We start from the raw sequence: 20,912 nt of genomic DNA, 5'->3' as shown, positions 1-20,912 counted from the left end.
TGCTCATGTTGTGTATTTATGTGTGCATACACATATATGTTCATGCATTCATGTGTGCACATGTGTACGTTTGTCAGTGTGTGTGCATTTTGAATGTGGAAGTGTGAGGTATGTGCCTGTGTGGACATGCACTCCTAAGCACATATGTGCATATGCATGTTTGCACAAGTGTGTTTGCATGTTGTGTGCCGCCATATGAGCTTATTGATGTGTGCATATGGGCATGAGCATTTGTATGTTCTCATTGTACACTGTCACACGCATATATTTGTGAGTGCATGTGTTATGAATTAGTATGCACACATGTACAGATTTGTGGATGCCCTGTGTGTGTATTCGTACATACATGTGCACGGATATTAGAGGCCTGTGTGTCTGTACGTATACGAGCACATTTGCACGTGTGTGGCCTAGGTATGCACAGCCTTGTGTGTTTATTTATGCATGTGTATATGCGTTCATGCATGTATGCTTTGTCACATGCACCCATTACATTTGGGTGATTGTGCATGTGTGTTCACACATGCGTGCATTTGTGCGTGAACACATCCATGTGTGCGGACATGTGTTGGCGAATGGTTGTGTGCATGTGTGTATGTCTGTGTGTGCATATACAAGTACATATGCACATACACATGTTATGTGTGCCTGCATGCATGTGCACACAATGCTTTCATAGGATGGTGTGTGCTCACACAGTGCTTGCACGTGTTGGTGTGCATGTGCTTGTGTGGGGCTGGGTGGCGAGGCCCGGAGCGGGCAGGGCAGGGCCGCCCAGCTGCCGCGGTCGACGGCGAGGCCGGCGTGCGCAGAGGAGGGGCGGCGCCCGCGCCGGCTGCTCGGGTCTGAAGCAGAGCCGCTCTGCTGGCTCCGGCGCAGCGAACAGGTGGCGGCGACTGGCACAGCCAGGAAAACCCATCTCGTGGAGGCCGGCGCGCGGCAGAGGGGGCGGGGCGGGGCCGCCGGGGACCCGCCCCCTGTGCGGTGGCTCCTCCTCCGGATGATGCCCTCCGCCGCAGGCCCCCGGGGTGCCCGCCTCCCGCCTCGCCCCGAGGGCTGCACCTTCCGGCCAGCGCGGGCCTGCGCGGCTGACGCACGCGGGGCGCCCTTGGTGGAGGGAGCCCAGCCCGTCCACAGTGGCCCTTCAGGGCACGCTAGGTGACAGCCGACTCAGCCCGCGTTGTGATGATGGGGCCTGCCAGGCCCGCGACATCTGCCCGTGTGGGGGCAAGTCGGCGGCACCTCACAGAGTGACAGAGGGGCAGGGAAATAGCTAAACGTCGCCGGGAGTCGCTGGCGGGCGGCCTTCTGGGCGAGTGGCCAGGGAGGACTCCCTGCGGACTCTCCCCAGGGCACGTGCACAAGTCCTGGGGCCGCAAAGGCACTGGCCAGACGGAAGAGCAGGGAGGTCCGGGCAGGCAGGGCCGATGGCCGCGGGGAAGGAGGTGAGGGGCAGCGTGGGATCCAGAGGCCAGACAGGGGTGGCTGCTGCTGACCCAGCCGGAGGGGCCGGGCCGGAGGCAGGGAGATCACCGAAGCTAGGCTTCGGGTGTTCTCAGTTACCCGCCCTGGGGCCGGCCACCCGGGGGGAGAAAATGCAGTCAGGTTCGGATTTGAGCTAAGAGTGCGTATTCCCTGGACTGAGGACTGACCTCCTGGGAAGCCTGGGTGACACAGATCTGTACCCTGTTTTCCACACAACCTGCCTCTTAGGCCGGCAGAGCCCGGGGCCAGAACCCGGGGCCAGGGCCCGGGGCAGCCCAGCCGCTCCTTGTCTGCGCCTAGACCCAGAGCACACCCCGGCCCACGCGCACTCCCGGCTCTGCTCTCCCGGGCATTCAGGGGAAGGAGCGCCTTCTTTAAGAAGGACGACGCTTTCCAACCTCCATATGCTCAGCTTTCTTTTATTATTTTAATTTCTAAATACTTGGGAAACTCTCCAGCCCTGGCTTCTGCTGTGATTCCGGTGCCAGCAAGCACACTTGCTCCCTCACCGCACCCCTTCCTCCGTCCCAGCCAGGAGGGCTTCTCCCAGCACAGGGCTGCGGGAGCCCGGGGCGGTGGAGAGAGATCCAGCCGTTGAATCTGGTCACAGACACAGCCCTCGGCAGGCAGCGCAGCAGAAGAGGGCCAGCCTGGCCTGCCACGGGGCCCAGCCCGGCCCAAATCACCCTCTTCAAGACTTCCCAGACCCCTTCCTCCACTAGGGCGAGCTTCCTGCAGGGCACTTTGGAAAGTTCTCCACCGCTGCCTACCCCCTGTGGAGTTCAGTCTTTCCCACCCCTGTGTCACCTCTTCCCCAGTCTCTGGATCCGCAGTCTGACCCGGCTTTCCTGAGCCTCCTTCGGTCTTTGTCACTATCAGAGTCGCCCTGTCAACATGTCTGGACAAAGGCATCTCTGCTGTGTGCAGTGGCGGGAGCCATGCCCGGCAGAGTGGGGCAGGAAGGACCTGTTGAATGAAGGGATGGCCTTCGGTGCTTCCTGTGCGTGTCCTGAGAGCTTTGAGCAAGGCAAGGTTGGGGGTAGAGAAGAACAAGGTGTCGTTTATTTCCTGACTGACCTGGTGTGCCGAGACAATGCTGTGATCTCAGTCAACACGTCGCCCCTTTCAGCATCAACCAAGGCTCAGAGGAACAAAAGGTGGCTCAGGAGCGGCCCTGGAGATTAAGGGCTGAGGGGCTTAAACCACCTAGAGCCACAGCTGCCGAGGATCAGACACGCTTGTCACCACACTGCTGACACTTGCATGGCTCAGACCGTGAGTTCAGAGCCAGCTGGTGCACGGCCACGGAGTCCTGACCCCCTGGCGTGAGGTGGGACCTGCACAGCTTGGGGTGCACTTGAGGCCTGGGACCCTGCTGCCACACCTCAGGCAGCCTTAAAAGGAGGCAGGTGCCTGCTGTGGGGGTCCCCACTGCGTGCAGCCTCCAGCAGGAGGGCCGCAGCACAGCTGACCTCACGTCCGTCCTGTCCTGCAGGGCTCCCGTTTGCTTCAGGCTCTATGTCGGCCACCTTGCCCACCATTCCTACTTCCTGCTTCTTCAAACTGCCCACCATCTTGGACCCACCCAGATGCTCTGAGTTGTCCCAGCTTCTCAGGTCACCTGGCCTCTGCTGTGCTCTCAGCTCTGTCTGGTCAGGGGTTTGCTAACTCAGGACTCCGCACGGTGGCGGGCAACAGTGCCATGCCCCTACAATGAACATTTCCTAAACTCCCTTCCTTCACGTCCTGGCACCGAAGCCACGGTCCTAGCCACAACCGACTTGTGTTACTTAAGTATTTTTCTTCCCATCAGCCACCTTTAAAAAAACTTAAAGAAATAAAATGTAGAAGGAAGCTTTTTTATCACTGCCGTAAGTGGAAAGCCAATATCACGAGCCATAAATAGAAGACAACTGTTAAAACAAATGCCACAAAACAAAACGATGCAGTGAAGCCTGAGCAGATGCCTGACGCTGCAGAAGGTGCCGGGCTGGGCTGAGGCCAATGCTTTCTGCCAAACAGTGGCAAAAAGAAAGGCTAGCCCCAGACCAAGAGTCCTCGGGCAGTCAAAGGTGTTAGCACTGAGCAGCAGTGAGCCTCCTGCTACACGATTGCATTCTGGGTATCTCCTATCTCGGCCCTGCCTCCGTGGTCCTCATCCCGGGCATTGGAGAACACAGATCCTGAACAGCTCAGGAGAATTCCGAGGAACACGTGTAAGAAGCTCTGGGGAGACGTGAGTCTTGAATGGACATGAGGTTATCTGAGCTCCAAACAGTCGCCATTCCTCTTGCCCAGAGAAATAGCCCCCAAACCCACCTGCCCCCTCAGCTCTGGTGCTCCCCCTAATGTTTGCCCTGCAGCAGGCCTTCCGTCACCCATGGCCTCCGGAAGAACTCTGTCCTCCTGATTCTTGACTCTCTCTTTTGGTCTCATGCTGAATTTGTAGGGTCCTGGGTGTCCATTGCTAGGCAACAGAATAACATAATGAAGTCTCAGAGGGATCTAGGGCCGAAAGGAGGTTTGCTAAGAGGGGCCACCGCTCGCTCAAGGCTGAGTGGAGGGCTGCTGGCAGAATCCAGGGAGAAGGTCCCCTCCTTCTCCCACAGGGCAAGGGGTGGGGCGCAGCCCTCCTGCCCTTCTGGATGCTTAGCCTGTGCGGTCCAGGCTTCGTCATGAACAGTTTGCAGAGGAGAAAACTGAGGTTCTGAACTCTGCTCACCAGGTGCTCAGTGAACTTATGTCCAGCCCTGAGTCCAGCCGCTGCACCACTGATTTTCATCCCTGTCACCCCCCCATTGCCACCTGGTGACTTTAGCTCAGGTGGCACTTTCTCAAACTCTGCTGATGTCCAGCCTCCACAGGAGACTATGGCCTCCGAGGGGGACCCCAGTTGGCTGTGCCTATGAGGGGGTTCATCTCAGGACTGATGGCTCCCAGCTTGGCTTGCACAAAGCGTGGCCATCTCAGTGGCTGCCTCGCACCTTTAAGCTCTGGCCTTCACCTTAACGGGCGACTGGCAACCCTTTCCCACTCTGGCAGGCGACTGGCAACCCTTTCCCACTCTGGCAGGCGACTGGCTTTGTAAGGTGGTTTGGAGCTCCCGTTTTTGTTCTTTGTTTTCTAGGGTCTTTCAGAGGCCATCTGCTTTCATATCCAAGGAATCCCGTTTCTCTCCAGTTTGGTGTGGTGTCCTCACGGTGCACAGAGGAGGTGGGACAGTCATCAAGACCTAGGTGGCCTGTGAGCTGACGTAGGTGGCATCTCCCTTCCATGCCTCCAGGCAGCTGAAGCTGAATTCTCATTCTTTAGAAGTAAGGACCCAGGCACAAAGTCTGGTCTAGGTGACATGGTACTGGCAAGGCTAGCCTGAACCAAGCTCAGGTCTGTCTGAAATCGAAGCTGGCCACCCCACCCCCACCTTCCTTGTCTTGCCACCTGAGCCAAAGGCGAAGTCTGTGGCTGCTAACCAAGGCACTCAAGACAGCCCGGACTGGCCTGACCACCATTTAATTACATTCGTTCCTTGCAAGCCTGCCCAGGAAGAGCAGGAGGCCGGTAGAGAAGAGGCTGGCTGGGCCGGGAAGAGTTCACGGGATCACTGCTCATGGGATGCTCCGGCCGCCCTAGGGTCCCAACCTGGGGGCTGAGGAGCCTTCCCATTGCTGTGCATGACGCTACTGCCACTGCCCGCTGCTCCAAACGGCTCCACAGCCATAAAGCAGCTGAGGAAAAATGATGGCAGGGAAGGAAAACGAGCCACCAAGGAAATTAACTCTCACCCGGGGAGATCTTGCCTTTCTGCTGACAGAGGCCTCTACCCTATAAAGCCAAGAGCTTAAACTCCACTCTTACAATAATTACCATGCCTTGGGCACCTCTGCCCTTGGCAGAGCCCAGGATCAGCTGAGAGGGACCCACAGCCTAGAGCCGGAATCTTCAGGGAATGGGGAATGGGAGGGAGGTTTGGCGCCAGAGCCAGGGCCCCCTTCCTGGAGAGAATTATCCAGTGAATGCTGGAGCCAGTGAGGATGTGGGGACCATGCTCCAACCTCCTCACAGATGAAAAACCTAGAGGATCAGAGAGGTCACCCAGCTAAAGACCAGATCAGATTAAAAGTTCCTCCCCTCCCCGTGGGCAAGTCCTGGCCCCATATGTGTATTTCTCTCAGAGGTGGTCCAACTTAGGCCCAGTGAAAACACTGAAAGCAGAGTGCTGGCCTCAGTTAAAGCATACATCCAGTGCCACCATTGCAACTGTCCCCTCTACCTGGTGGCGCCATTTCCACAGCAAAGCTAGATTCAGTGTGGGCTCTCTGGCAACAGCCACTCTTAGGGAGCCAGTTTGGAGGATGATTCAAACTCCTTGCACAAGGAGAATGACCTCCTGACAGCTGGTCGGGGGGCACCCTCCTGGGGAGGGTCTCTGCCGTTCTACTCCTGAGGCCAGACTTCCAGTTGGCCCAAGACAAGCCAGCTCTCCATTCCCCTCCCCTAACCAGCCTTTCTCCTCCTGCCTGGGACTGCACGCCCCCGTCTCACATCTCTCTCCAAGTGCGGACATCTGTTGTTTTTTCCTGCAAGCATGTTCCTCTCTGTAGACCACACCTTCCCCTTGCTAGTCCTTGAGGCTGAGGATTCTGGTCAGTGGGGGAGGGGCACACCGCAGACTTGGCTAGTGCTGACCTCATCACCCTGGCTACCACCGAAGTTCAAAAATGTACAGGGAGCTCAACAGCCAATGAAAGCAGACACTGGGATCCCAGGAGGAGGGCCTGCTCTTCCCACTGGGATGGCTGGCCGGAGGGGATGCGTGGAAAGAGGCAGAGGAACTCAGGAGGTACTTCCAGCTTCCGGATGGCTGCTGAGCCCCTGGATCTAGCCAAACCTGAGCTCCAGAAATAAAGGCCACCACTTCACAATTAATCTGCAGCTTTACCCCAACTGGAATACTGTGCTTTCTGTCACTTGTAACTGGCATGACAAGCCTCCTCGCCCACAGTCACTGCCCCCCTCCAGGCTTTCCTAATGAGGACCCTGTGGATCTGCCTGCGCCGGAGTCTCTGGAGTCTGTATTTTGTCTCTTGGTCTTTTGCTGAGGTTGAAGCTCAGCTCTGCTGTCTGTCACTGTGACAACTACGTTGAGCAGACCTCTGCGGGCCCCCGTTAGGACCTCGGGCTTCTGCTCTGCCGCATTCCTCCGGCATCTAGCTCTGGCTTGGTCAGGATGCTGTGTCTGACCCTGTGACAGGGCGAGCCTGTGATCCTGGAAAAGGAGTTCCTCGTTTCATCCGGGTTGCTAGCCTGTGGGATACAAACCTGGAGTTGCCAGGGACCGCCAAGGAGGGACGGCTGTCACAGTCACTGTCAGAGTTGTCCCGATTACTCTTTAAAAAGTTATTTTTTATTTACGAGTGTATGTATGCCTGCTTGTTTGTATGTGCACAGAGTGTGTGAGGTCTCCACGGAGGCCATAGTGGACACCAGATCCCCTGGAGCTGGCGTTCCGAGCGGTTGTGAGCTGCCAGGCGTGAATGCTGGGAGCTAAAGTTCAGTGCCTGAGTCAGCAGCTCCAGTTCCCGTGTTTTTCTTCAGGCGCTCTAAGCTGAGTTTCTTTTTTTCTTTTATTTTTATTTTTGTGTGTGCGTGTGTATGTGTATATGTGGGGATCCATATGTGTGTTAGGGTGATAGGTGTTGCATGTGGAGGCCAGAGCTACACACTGGCCGCTGTTCCTCAGAGCTGTATTGATCTGGGATCTCTAGAGGAACAGAAATGATAGAAGGCATGCATACACACCAACATGCTTACACACATATGTATATTCAAACACACACCTATGCACATTTACATACGTGCATATATACACGAATGTTCACATAGACACTGCATATATGCACACAGACATATCCACACTTATACAAAGTCACGGATATACGTATGTACATATACATACACACGCAAGTACATGTGTGAATATGCAACTGTGTATAATATCTAAAATAAAAGGAGATTTATTAGACTGGCTTATAGGACATGGTCCAGGTAACCCAACAGCGGCTGCCTCACCTTGGAGAAGAGGAGAATCTGGCAGTTTCTCAGTCCACAAGGCAGGCTGTCTCCGCAGCCCCAATACCCCGCTGAAGGCCGGGGGCATCCCAAGGGAACTGTGCCTCTTCAGTGTTCTGTAATCACAAACAGTTCTGGCGTCAGCAAAGAAAGTGGCAGCGACAGGCTAGAGGGCTCGCCAGCACCATGGAGGGCAAGCCAACAATAAGCAAGTTTCTTCTTCAGGGACCTTTCCACCAAGCCAGCACACGAGGTGCCAGCATGGTGAGGACAGGTCTTTCTGCTTCAGAGAAGCCAGTCAAGAAAGTCCCTCATGGCATTGCCCAGCAGCTGGTCCTTTAGCTGTAACAGCTCCCGTCAAGGTGACAGGCAGCTGCCACAGGAGCTGTCACCTGTTAGCCGAGACAGGATCTCTCTCTGGCTTGGGCTTGGCAACTCGGCTCTGGCTGACCAGTGAGCACCAGGCTCTGACACTTCTGCCTCTGCGGCAGTGGGATTACAAGCATGAGCCACAGTGCCTGGTTAATTTCACGTGAGTTCTGGGGGTCAAACTCAGGGCCTGATTTTTGCCTGGCATCACCTTGCAAGCTGTGCCATGTCCCAACCCCAAACTGGGTTTCTAATTCTTGCCTGTCAGAAAGTCCTGGCTAAAGTGGGAATTGTTTTAGAAAAATAATGATACCAGGGTGTGTGGGCCCATGCCTTTCATCTCAGCACTCAGGGCAGAGGAAAGCTCTGAGTTTGAGACCAGCCTGGTCTATATAGCAAGTTCCAGATCAGCCAGGGATATGCAGTAAGTGATGGCAGGCAGAGGGAGGGAAGCAAGGAGAGAGGGAGAGAGAAAGAGAGAGAGAGAGAATGACAACAGATGTGACACACACCCTGAAGTCTAGCACTTTGAGACAGAAACAGTAGGATCAAGAATTCAGCCTGGAGCCAGGTGGTGGCTCACACCTGTAATCCGTGCACTCAGGGAGGCAGAGGCAGGTGAGTTCAAGGCCAGCCTGGTCTACAAAGTTAGTCCAGGACACCCAGAGCTACACAGAGAAACCCTGCCTTAAAAAAAAAAAAAATCAGCCTGGTTACACACAAAGACCTTGTCTTAAAAAACAAACAAACAAACAAACAAAAATAGAAATTAATTATATTTAATAATATGCCAAAGTCATAAATGAATGTTTTATTAAGCATCCTAACAAACAGAAGCACAGCCAAGTGACACTAGTCTCCTTGTGTGAGCAGCCTCTGTATCTGGGGTAAACAAATGGAGCACTTTTATTTTGCTCCTTTGGTATACTCTGTAACTCTCAGCTGCCACATTAGGCTCTGCTCAGCTTGATGAAATGAATCATATTTTTTTAATGGCATTTATTTTAATGAATCATATTTTTTTTGCCTTACATACAGAAAAAAACCAGAAGGTACCTTCAGCTACCACAGCCAAGAGCATGGATGATCATTCCGCCACCACGCGAGGACCACAGCGAACGGAGCATGTAGGGCAGAGCAGGCACCTTGACCAAGGGGACTCACATCTACCTCTCCTGCTCGCCGTGCCTCTTCCTGAGTCCCACATAGCTCCAGATACTTCATCCCATAACCCACAGTATGGTACTCTCACCCAAGCATCCAACATGGCGGCCCTGCTGGCTCTGAGCTCCTCCTGAACATGGCTGGCAGGGCATCCAGCTGGAGGTGTCTTACTCAGGGAAAGAATAAGGGCCAAAGTCAACACCCGGACTGCTGAGCTCTGTTTATCTCTAGTCTTGCCTTGTGTGGAAGGGAAACAAGACAGAGCCGGCTTTGAAATGCCTTCAAAGGAACTTGCTGCAGCCTCTGTCTCTGTCTCTCCCGTACGCGCTGCCCAGGCTAGCCATCATTACCTCAACAGCCCTCAACAACTGCTGTTTTAGGCTGCTCTCTGTTGCTGTAATCAAACACTCTGACTGAAAGCAACTTGGGGGAAAGGATTTCCGTGGCTTACACCTCCAGGTCACAGCCGGTCACGGTCATGGAGGGAGGTCAGGGCAGGACCTCAAGGGAGAATCTGGGGGCAGGGGCCTGGAGGAATGCTGCTCGCTGACTCACTGGCTCAAGCTCTGCTAGCTTTTCTACACAGCCAGGACTCAACTGCCTAGGGCTGCTGCTGCCCGCAGTAGCCTGTACCCTCCTGCATTAAGAAAATGTCCCATGGACAAGTCTGGGTGGGGCAATCCTTCAGCCGAGATTCCCTGTTCCCCGGTGACTTTAGGCAGTGTCCAGCTGGCCAGAAAATCGAGCCAGGATGGCAAGCCACTCCCAATAGTAGTGAGCTCACAATCTAAATATCTTGGGGGCTCTTTGTGCTGTCTGTACCGTTCTCCAGTTCTGAGAACTCTTGGAGTGTGGCGTGCGCTGCGTCATCTGAAATCTGTTCTCTTGCTACCTGTCCCATGTAAAATGTTGGGGACGTGTACGGGAAGTCATCATATTCCTGGCAGACCCTTCATTCCCCTGATCTACTTGGAAGCCATGCTCATCTGCTGCTCCTAGAAAGGTAGGTAAACACATTGTCTAGAGAGCCAGGGAACTCACTCAAGGTCATTATGGAGTAGAAATGTCCCTGTGTCCTGTAGAAGTCAGATGGTATCTTCGGCAACTTTTTTTTCTTTTCTTTGTTTTTTTCGAGACAGGGTTTCTCTGTGTAGCCCTGGCTGTCCTGGACTCTCTCAGTAGACCAGGCTGGTCTTGAACTCACAGAGATCCACCTGCCTCTATCTCCCTTCGCTGGGATCACAGGCATACACCACCACGCCTGGTTAACTTTTTTTTTTAACTATCATACCTGTAACAGGTTTCCTAAGGGAGACAGGATGCCACTGAGCTGAGGTTTTAGGGAGGCTAATAAAGGGCCCTTTCATAAAAGGTAGGCTGGATTATAGGCGAAGCCACAGGCATGTGGAGACACAGTGAACAAGCCACACAGGAGGCCACTGCCATCCTGTTTGGGAAGGAGAAGGAGCACTGTGACAGAGCTGGGAGAAAAAGCAGTGGCAGCCACTTGGCAGGCTCTCGCTTCAGAATTACCACAAGGCAAGGAGAACCAGGGAGGAGACGCCTGGTCCCTCTTTCTTTGCCAAGGGTGCCGGCCCCAGGCTGGTTCTAAGTATGGCCCAGGGGACCTGGGTGTTTGCAGAAGTCGGGCTCTGAACTCAGAGCCCAGGGCAGGGAGCACGCAGCGCTGCTGGGTTTGCCTCTGTAGCCGCTGTAGCTCAAGGATCACAGCACCCACTTGGAGTATTCCTCCAAGCTGGCGGTGGCTTCAGGTGCTCACAGGAGCCGTGAGCCAAATGGGATGTTCCAGACACAAAGCGTTTATTTGCAAGCTTGAAGTTGTGTGCCCTTCTGAGCTGTGTGATGAAATCCTGCACTGTTTCTTCCACCTCGGCCAGTGTGTCCACTCTGTGTGCACTGCCTGCCTGCCCGGCAGCCATCCAGGTTAATCTTGTCACGGTCACAGAATTGCTGCACTTGAGTTCAAGTAACTGTGTTTTCAGCCATAACAAATTCAAATTTGTCTTAGTCAGGGTTTCTATTGCTGTGACAAAAACAACAGGACTAAAAAGCCAGTTGAGGAGGAAAGGGTTTATTTGGTTTAGACTTCTGGATCACAGTCCATCATTGGAGGAAGTCAGGACAGGAACTCAAGCAGGGCAGGGACCTGGAGGCAGGAGCTGATGCAGAGGCCATAGAAGGGTACTGCTTACTGTCTTGCTCCCCATGGCTTGCTCAGCCTGCTCTTATAGACCCCAGGACCACCAGCCCAGGGATGGCACCATCCACAACGGTTTGGGTCCTCTCCATTGATCACTAATTGAGAAAATGCCCTACAGCTGGATCTCAAGGAGGCATTTCCTCAGCTGAGGCTCCTTCTTCTCTTGATGACTCCAGCTTCTGTCAAGTTGACACAAAACCAGCCAGTACAAAAACGTAAGACGAGTAATGCCCCCGGGGCCTGGAGCCTGAGGGCCAGGCGGGGTAGGCCTTGCAGAATGTGGGGAGACATCTTACACGGAGCTTGGTAGGCTGTCTGCAGTTTCAAGCATGAGAGCGGTGTGTGCTCTTGGGGTGAATTCCCGATGAAGGGGGCACTGTGACATCGCCTGTCCAGGTGGCCGTCTGTACGATCCAGGCTTCCCCCTCTGAGATAAGGTGAGGCAGAGCTATGCCTGTTAATGGTGTGGGTCTTAGCACCTCAGCGTACCATAGCCTGGGTGGCTGGGTTTCACCTTCCTGGGGCATTGGGCCAGTAGGGTGGGACCATCCCAGAGAAAGGCCATTCGTGAAAAAACAAAACAAACAAACAAAAACCCACGTGGTCCCTCATGAGGTTGGCTTCAGAGTTATCACTTTTACACATCTGCTGTTTGCCAAAGCAGGTCCTGTGGGCCGGGCCGAAGCCAAGGGCTGGGGAAGCACACTCTACCTCAGGCCGAAGCAAGGAAAACAGGTAGAGCAAGACAAGGCATACTTCCCCTCCCAGGGCACAGCCTCATCTCATCTACTTCCTCTACCATCCCAGACACTGTTCTTTTTTTTTTTTTTTCTTTTTTTTCTTTTTTTTTAATACTACTACTTACAGATTGGGAAAGGAAAAAAACTGTGTAGCCCAGGCGGGCCTCGAACTCGTGATCCTCCTGCCTCTGCCTCCTTCAGCAAATCCCACCAGTGTGCGCCAACACAACCGGCCCAGACACCGTTCTTTTGAGAGTTCTAGCGATAGATTATAAAAAGCTTTTGTTTGCCTGAGGCAATCGTCATCTTGGAGGCCAATTGTCTTCATCTGCTAACCTAGGCCTAGTCCTGGGAGCTTCTAGCCTCCATACACTCTAATCTAGGCTTGGAATGTTTTCGGCCTCTGAGACTTGCTGCTGAATAAGCTCTTTCTAGCTCTTTCTGAAGTCTGGCTGGCTGGTTCAACTCAGCTGTTCTGACTTAAACTCCTCTCCAAGCTGACTGAATCAAGCTGGCTTCTCTCTCAGCCTCTGACTGAATTGCTCTGCTTGGCCTCATACTAACTTTGGCAATATGTTCTAATCTTCTGGCTCCTTCTCGTTCTCTGGCTTGTTCTGTCTTCACCCGTGTCTAGCCTGTTCTCTCTCTGAGACCTATCTCTGAAAAGCTGTCCTGGTAAAAACTGCCTCTGGATTCCACTAATGAACTGCCATGAACTTAACTCCATAGCACTGCCTCTCAAACTCACTCTCAACTGAACTACCTGAACGTCACCGCCTGGAACTCAGAGATCTGCTTGCCGCTGTCCCCTGGGATTAAAGGTATTTGTGTTCCAGCCAGATCACGTAGAAGTAGAAGGTCTTTGGATGTGATCTCTTGGCAGAGCGGCCACGTTCTGAATTAAAATTTGTCTACCCTGGATGAGCACCTGAGCCAGCCCCCAGTAGGAAGGATGGGCTCGTGTGTCCTGCCGTAGTAGGGATGGCTCCACGCTTCACTCTTTGCCTGCGGATTGCAAATGGCGGGCACAGCCACCAGACAGTGAGTGGGAAAGCTCCGAGCCCCAGCAGGAGCGCGTGTAAGGAGCCTGACTCCCTCCTCGGGCCTAAGGGAGGCTGCAGGGTGCCCAGAAACATGCAGGCGGCAGACTACCACTGCTTCCCAGCGGCCTCATTCCTCTCCCATCCCCTCCCTCTTTCAGTGGATTCTTGAGTTCAGCATCAGCCCATGGGGTGGCTTTTGCAAGTCTCAGGCTGAGCTTGAGCCTGGTCTGCCGTCTTGATGCTTGATCCCCCAGGCGTGCAGAGTCCAGCAGCAAGGGCGGGACAGGGATGTCGTCGTAAGGCCACACCAAGGAGGAGACACTCGGAAGCTGGGGCCTGATGACCAAGAAGGAGCTCACTGGGCAGGTGGGTGAGATGGCCTCCAGGGGTCAGTCCAGATGGTGTTGCAGAAAACCCGTGTCCCTGTGTGCACAGACCGTCCTGAAAATGGAGGTGGTTTAGTCTGCTGGAGAAGAGCGTTTGTGAGCACTGAGAATGAATGTAGCAAGTAACAAGATGGGGCGCTAGATGGAGGCACAGGCGGTTGAGGGGGAGGATCCTTGTGACCAACGCCTCTTCCTGCCTGACAGAGGGGTTAGATCCATCGATGAGCTAATTTTGCCAATCCTACCAAGGAGAAGGCAGTGAAATTCCCAGCCTTTGCATATGACATCTTCTTGGTGCTGCCATTATGGGCAAAACCCCTTCAGTCAGTACATTAGTAAGTGAGCATGGCTGTGTCTCAATAAAGCTTTATTATAATTATGGTCCCTAGCCAAATTTGGGCATTGGCTGTCTGTGCTTTGTTAACTCCTGTCCTAAAGGTATCAGTCTAACAACCTTTGGGCTAATTCTGTCCCTCAAAACTTTGTGTGTGTGTTTGCATTTAAATGATGAGGGATTGGGGCTGGAGAGATGGAGCAGCAGTTAAGAGCACTCTCTGCTCTTCGAGGGGTCCTGAGTTCAATTCCCAGCAACCACATGGTGCCTCACAACCATCTATACTGGCATCTAATGCCCTCTTCTGTCATGCAGATGTACATACAGATAGAGCCCACAAATAAGTCAAAACAAACAAACAAAAAGCAGATGAGGCATTTAGGTGGCCAGGTTCCCCAAAGGGTCAGAAGCCCTGGTTATACAAAGCTTGTACCATTCCCAGCAGCCCGCTGGTCCCTGGCCCCAGTCACGGGCTCTCTGGTTGCCTCTCAGGGGCCATTTCCTTATGTGGTGCCAGTGTTTGCTGTTTTGTTATTGTCCCAGAGCTGCCTGGGAGCACAGTGCTGAAGCTCAGCTTATTCAGCACTAGGCTGCTGAGCAGGTTACACGGCCAAGGTCAAATGGCAGCAGGGCTGGCTTCCTCTGGGGGCTGGTAGGGAGCAGGAGTGCCAGTGTCTTTACTTGCCCTTTACCTGTGTTCCCATGTCCAGCCCTCCCCTTTGTACATGGACATCAATCCTACCAGGTTAGAGCCCATTTTAGTGACCTCATTTCAACTTGATGGCTCTGTCTAGGCCTTGTCTCCAAACAGGGTCCTGTGCGTCAACACTCCAGTTTGCCTTTTGAGGCATCAGCTCATAACACCCAGCCCCCCCCACAGCCTTTCAGTCCTTCCTTCTCTGTCTTGACAGGGAGAACACAGCACAGAAGTCTTGGCACAATTAGATCCACCTGTCAGGTAGGTGCCTTGCATGGGTGCAGGGCAGGGAGGGGAGGACAGGGCTAGTGAGCTGGAAAGGAGCTGTAGACCCAGGAGGAGTGAAACAGAACCTCAGGACCAGCTGAGACCCGGAAGGGAGGAGTGCCTGGTGTGAGCACCGTGGGGTGGGGGAGCCAGCAAGCTTCTAAGCAGAGTTCACATGGGGTGCAGGACACACTGAGATGGAATGTGTACACAGCTTGGGGTAACCAGAAGGAGACCTAAGCGTTCTTCCTGGTTGGCAGGAAGGAAGCCGTTCAAGATGGAGGGACTTGGGCAAGCTACAGCCAAGGTGAGGGGACTGGCTGATAGTCTCAGAGCAGGGTAGTCTGGGTAGGTTTCATCCTTCTCTGCAGCCACAGCCTTGGCAACGCCTGCCCACAGAAGCTCAGGGCTCCTCCTGGCTTTGAGTTCAGTCATGGGGCCTGACCCAGGCTGATGGCACAGCCAGCCAGCTGCTCACGGGGCCAGCACTGACCCTGCCACGGCCGAATCAGCCTGTGCTCCAGTCAGCTGACACAGAAGCTACGGCAAACCCACATTCCTCTCTGCTCCAAGGCACCGGCTGCCAGCAGCTTCCGGTTCATCCCTCAGTCATCCGACAGCACACCGGGGTGGCGGCAGTGAGTTCTCTGTACAAACATGACACATGTGTGAACGACCCAGGACAGTGTGCTCCAGCACCAAGACCACCCAGCCCAGCTGGTAAAGTGAAGGCCAGCCTCCTGGAGGATGGCTAACTGTGCTCGCTCATTAAAAAGTGAGAAATTAGCCAGGCAAAGCTGAGGTGGGAAGAGGTTGGTAAGAGCAGGGCTTGGTGGGGAAGCACCAGGGAGGAAGATGGGAGCTGCCACACAGGGCCCTCAAATCCCTGAGAGGCCTTCAGGTCCTTAGGGTGGGATGTGGCCTGGAGATGAAAGAAGGCTCACATCCCAGTCAAAGCAGGCTTGAGAGGCAGTGGGACAGCCAGGGGGAGTCAGCGCCTTCCGGGAGCTCTGTCTGTCTGCCTGCCTGCCTGTCTCTGCATTTGTTGTTTTCATTATTTCGTGGATCGAGGAATGAATCAGCCTTGTGTACCACTAGGCCACACCCAGCCCCTAACTTGTTCATCTCTAAAGGGCCTAGAAAAAATTGACCCATAGGGACATTTCTAGGCTCAAAGCACTGTCACATCGGGGTGGGGGTCAGGGTGGGGGTACAATTAGAAGTGGGCGCACCAAACAGAACCCAGGGTTCTGGCAGCCTGGCAGGCAGTTCAGGACTGAGAGGAAAGGAGCCCTTACCACAGGAGAGGAGTCAGTGGCACCTAGAAGGCCAGGGCCCTGCCCTAGACGAGAGCGAAGAACACACTGAATGCCTCCCTCCCCCTTCCCACTGAGAGACTAGGCCAAAGGGAGGTGGGCAGCCAGGAGAGTCACCGACCTGGAGCAGACGCTGGACCCTTCCTTTCTCAGGGCCGTCCAGGCTCAAAACTCTCTGTCCCTGAGCCCTGCCTCTGAGTCCCTGACAGAGGCCACCTGGAGCAAAAACAGACACCGAGTGCAAGAACCCCCATTTAACAGGAGAAGGGCAATCAGAGCAGGCTGGCAAGAAAATTTCAGGTAATTGATGCTATTTTCCCATTGACTATGTTCTGCTAGAAAAGATTTTGGTTACAAGGTGTAATCAAATCACACTTAAGAATTCCACTATAAGATTACTTTTATAATGAGGGGAAAAATGTACTTTCTAAAAGGAATCCGCAGTATAAACTCAGGTCAACCTGGAGATGCCGTCAGCAGTGTGAAGGGCGCATACCCTCTGCGGCGGCAGCGTCATTGGGGGAGCTCTGCCTCCCAGGTGTGTGGGAGAAGACACTCTGCAGACTTGCTTGTGAGTGTGAAATGTCGGGGACAGTCACCAATTGTGGGGGGGGGATGGACATGTGAATGGAACCTACACGGGACGGAATATGACACAAGCATGAAAAAGACTGTGGGGCGGATGTCTGCGGAAAAGGTTTTCAACAGGCGCAAAGTGAGGAAGGGTTGAGGTGGCAGCACTCACCGTGCAGGCAGGCGCCCCAGGAAGAGGAGGGGGCGGGCAGGAAGAGGAGAGGGGCGGGCAGGAAGAGGAGAGGGGCGGGCAGGAAGAGGAGGGGCGGGCAGGAAGAGGAGAGGGGCGGGCAGGAAGAGGTGAGGGGCGGGCAGGAAGAGGTGAGGGGCGGGCAGGAAGAGGAGAGGGGCGGGCAGGAAGAGGAGAGGGGCGGGCAGGAAGAGGAGAGGGGCGGGCAGGAAGAGGAGAGGGGCGGGCAGGAAGAGGTGAGGGGCGGGCAGGAAGAGGTGAGGGGCGGGCAGGAAGAGGAGAGGGGCGGGCAGGAAGAGGTGAGGGGCGGGCAGGAAGAGGTGAGGGGTGGGCAGGAAGAGGAGAGGGGCGGGCAGGAAGGTGCGTGGCCCCCCTCACTGCCGCGGCCCACTCCCTGCAAGGCTTAGAACGGCACACGCTTATTCCTTCTCAGTCCTGGGAGCCAGAAGTCAGGAAAAATATCAGTGGTGGCAGCATGCCACCTCAAGGGCAAGGTGATGGCTGATCATTTTTAAAGGTTTTTTTCCAAGAGGTTTCTCTGTGTAGCCTTGGCTATTCTGGACTCACTTTGTAGACCAGGCTGGCCTAGAACTAACAGAGATCCGCCTGCCTCTGCCTCCATAGTGCTGGGATTTCAGGGGTGCGCCACCTCCCCGGTGTGATGATGATGGTTTTACGTGCCAACCTGACTGGGCCTCAGGGTCCCCAGATACTTGGTCGTATATCGCCTGGGCTTTTCATGCATGTTTCAGCATGAGGTCAGCTTTTGGCTCAGTTAAGGACTCAGTGCTCCCTAAAGTGGGGAAGGGGGGCTTCAAGGCTTGAGGGGAACAGAAATGCTGAGTCTCCCTCAACTAAGAGGCAGCACTCCTGCCTGACGATTCGTGCTGGGCAGTGGCTGCCTTGCGCTGGGGAGTGGCTGACGGAGAGTCCGGCTTCTGGTGCCTGTTGGCACCCCTTGAGTCTGAGGCTCCACCACTCCAGGCTCCACCTCTGCTCTGCTCACTGTAACCTGTGTCTGAGGTTATCCGTGCACTAAGACAGAAAGCCCACCCTGCCTTACAGCCGAGGGGGCTCAGCCCAGGATTGACTGATCTTGTCGGGGAGCTTACGGTGAGATGGGTGACCACGGCAGGAGCATGTGGCAGAGGCACCCCTGCCTCACGGCCAGGAAGCAAAAGGGAAACAGAAGGGGGAGGCCAATCCCTGGTGACCTAACCCTCCCAGTACCCACTTCTTACAGGCTCCACCCCCTTCAGATGGAGCCGCCCTGGGGACCACTCTTCAGAGCACTGCCCTGCCTCCGTGCCTTTTCATAAAGGTGGGGCTGTGGTTTGCTCCTCAAGACCCTGTGCTGGAGTCCCAGCCAGTAGCCTGGGATGCAAGGAAGGCAGGGCAGCCGTCAGGGATCAGGGCTTTCAAGTGGAAGTCATGCCAGATACCCTTGCTCTTTCCAAATCCACCTTCTCCACTCACACTCTTTCCCAGCTTCCTGGCTGTGCAGAGGTGGGTGAGCAGTCCTCTCTGCTGTGAGCTTCCACCACCAGGAGGGCCTGCCTCCCTAACAGTGAGGGACCCAGCGCAGACTGTAAAGCCAGGGGAGACCTTTCCTCCTTTGAGGTTTTCAGTCGAGGCCGCTCAGTCTCCCCAGCCCAATCCCCTAACTTACACCTCAAGGGCTTTCCTGCCAGGTCTCCGGGCTAAGGACAGGGTGCTTCCACACCCCGTCTTCAGAGCACAGCTTCGTGAGACAGTGAAGGCTACTGGGAAAAGAAGTCAAGAGCACAGCGGTCTAGGCGAGCAAGGTCTTGTGGTGGAGGTGGTGGTGGAGGTGGTGGTGACCCTTTCTCTAATGTTAGGCTTCTCTCCCCTGGCCACAAGTCAGCTGTTTTCTTACACCTCAAGCAAGAGCTGTGCAACTTTGTTTTGCATGTCAATCACCTCCCTGTTTCTACTTCCTGTCCTTCTGCGGGGACTCATCCAGACTGTTTGCACACACACACACACACACATATGCAGAGGCACACACATATACAGAGAGAGAGAGAGATTCTGGTTGGGGTCTTCAAACGCAGGCATCCTTACCTGCACATCAAACGCTTTCTCTACTTTCTTAAATTAGAAAAAAAAAAAGTTGTCTTTACTTTCTTAAGTTAACTTGCTCCCATTATTTCATCCTTGATATTTGGTGTATTTATTTTTGAGAAGGAGGGACTTAGAGACATATGTTCACTTTTTTTAAGACTCCATTAAAAATGTCAACTGCCCAGCCAGCATGAGGCCACACAGCTGTTAACCTGCCTTTGGAAGGTGGATGCAGGAGACTGAGAAGGTCAAGGTCATCCCGGCTGCTGCACTCACTGCTCTCTCTCTCTCTCTCTCTCTCTCTCTCTCTCTCTCTCTCTCTCTGTGTGTGTGTATGTGTCACACACTTAGGTGGATGGGCACATGTGCACAGGTCTGAGTGTGTGTGCAGGTCAGAGGTCAGCACAAATGTCCTCTCTGTTGCTCTCCATATTTTTTGGACAGGGACAGGGTTTCCAGGCGAACCTGGAGCTCACTGATTTGGCTGAGCTGTCAGGCCAAGGCGCTTCAGAATCCACACGTTTCTTCCTTCCTGGCTACGGAGTGTAGGCACAAGAGCGCAGCCGCAGCACGCGTGCCGGGGCCCAGACTCAGGCCCTCAGCCTGTGCCGCACCTCACCCACCGAGCTGCCTCCACAGAGCCCTCTCTGAACTAGTGTTCCCGTCACCAAATCTGACGAGAGGGAGCTCAGGAGCGCTAGGGTTATTCTCGCTCACAGTTTGAGTTCATCATGGCAGAGAAGTTATGGCAACAGGGGTGTAAGGCAGATGGTCACGTGGTCACGTTGCAGCCACAGTCAGGAAGCAGGGAGACATTCTGGTGCTCTGCTCACCTCCTTTTTATCCAGCCCAGGGCCCAACGGCTTCAGCGGTGCTCCCCAATGCCCTTAGAGGTGCTCCCCAACACCCTCGGTGCTGCTCCCCCAACACCCTTGGTGGTGCTCCCCAACTCCCTCAGTGGTGCTCCCGGGCATTCAGGGTGAGTCTTCTCTCTTCAAGTTAAACCTTTCTGGAAACATTCTCACAGAAATGCACCCCCCCCAGCTGTGTTTCCATGGTGATTCTAAACTGAATCAGATTGATAATGGAAATTAACAATGAATTCCTGGTCTCCGATCTGGAGAGCTTGGGGTGGGGTGGGGCCGGCCACGTAGAATCTGGGCCCAGGAAGCTTCTCAGGAGGAGCTGATGAAGCACAATTTTACATGAACAATTTAATGTAGGAAGCTGATTAAAATTTTTTAACTGCTGTGTAGGGCAAATAAAATATACTCAAGTCAGATTTAGCCTCCGGCCGGCTTTACAGAACCCCTAGCCAATGTGTTAGCTTTCCAAGTTCCTGGCCAGCCTCCAGCGGTGGCCTCCCCTCCCGTCCCTCCTCTCCCCTCCCCTTCCCTCCCTTCTTCTTCCCTTCCCCCCTTTCTTTCCTCTCCCCTTCCTTCCTTCCCTCTCCTCCCCTTCTCTCCCCTCCCTTTTTCTCCCCTCTCTCTTCCCCTCCTCTCCTCCCTTTCTCTCTTCTCTCCCCTCCCCCTCTTCCTCTCCCCTTCCCTCCCCATCCCCTCCATCCTTCTCTCTTCTCCCTCCTCCCCTCCCCTCAATTCTCCTCTCCCTTTCCTTCCCCTCCCTACCCCTCCCCTCCCCTCCTACCTTTGCATTCTATTTTGTTATTTTGCTTCATTCTTGAGCTCCAGTCCCTGTAGTAACTGCAGCAAGGAAACAACTGAAAAGGAAATCTAGAACCTAGGGAGGCAGAGGCTGAACCTGGGCTGGGCTTGCTTGAGTGGGGGAGGGCAGGCCTGTGGGGGAGGGCCGGATGGAAGGGGGCAGTGGCTGGTTCCTGGCTAGGAGCCTGGTTGTTTTGGACACTTGTGTCTGCAGACCGTTCTGTTCTCAAATTAATGATGCCATTTTTAGTGACTCATTAGGATATTCATTAAGAGTTGTTAGCACATCAAAACAGTGTTGGTGAGGGC

The 20,912-nt window shown here is 54.3% G+C and overlaps 1 long non-coding RNA gene across 2 annotated transcripts; it reads right to left on the bottom strand.

Moving 5' to 3' along the window:
- Positions 1–11,164: 11,164 nt before the first annotated feature.
- On the bottom strand, positions 11,165–20,695 carry LOC132649221 (uncharacterized). Of its 2 annotated transcripts, XR_009587663.1 has the most exons (4): positions 20,587–20,695; positions 16,213–16,307; positions 15,269–15,422; positions 11,165–13,532 (listed from the first exon to the last, which is right to left on the bottom strand). It is a non-coding gene; the product is annotated as an uncharacterized LOC132649221 (long non-coding RNA). The 2 variants fall into 2 exon arrangements; XR_009587662.1 differs by having other exon boundaries at positions 11,165–15,422.
- Between the last annotated feature and the right edge of the window lie 217 nt (positions 20,696–20,912).

Source organism: Meriones unguiculatus, chromosome 19 (assembly GCF_030254825.1).
Source record: "Meriones unguiculatus strain TT.TT164.6M chromosome 19, Bangor_MerUng_6.1, whole genome shotgun sequence".
In the NCBI taxonomy this organism is placed as follows: Eukaryota; Metazoa; Chordata; class Mammalia; order Rodentia; family Muridae; genus Meriones; species Meriones unguiculatus.
Note: the sequence above shows the minus strand (reverse complement) of the source record. Positions and strands in the feature narration are given on the sequence as shown.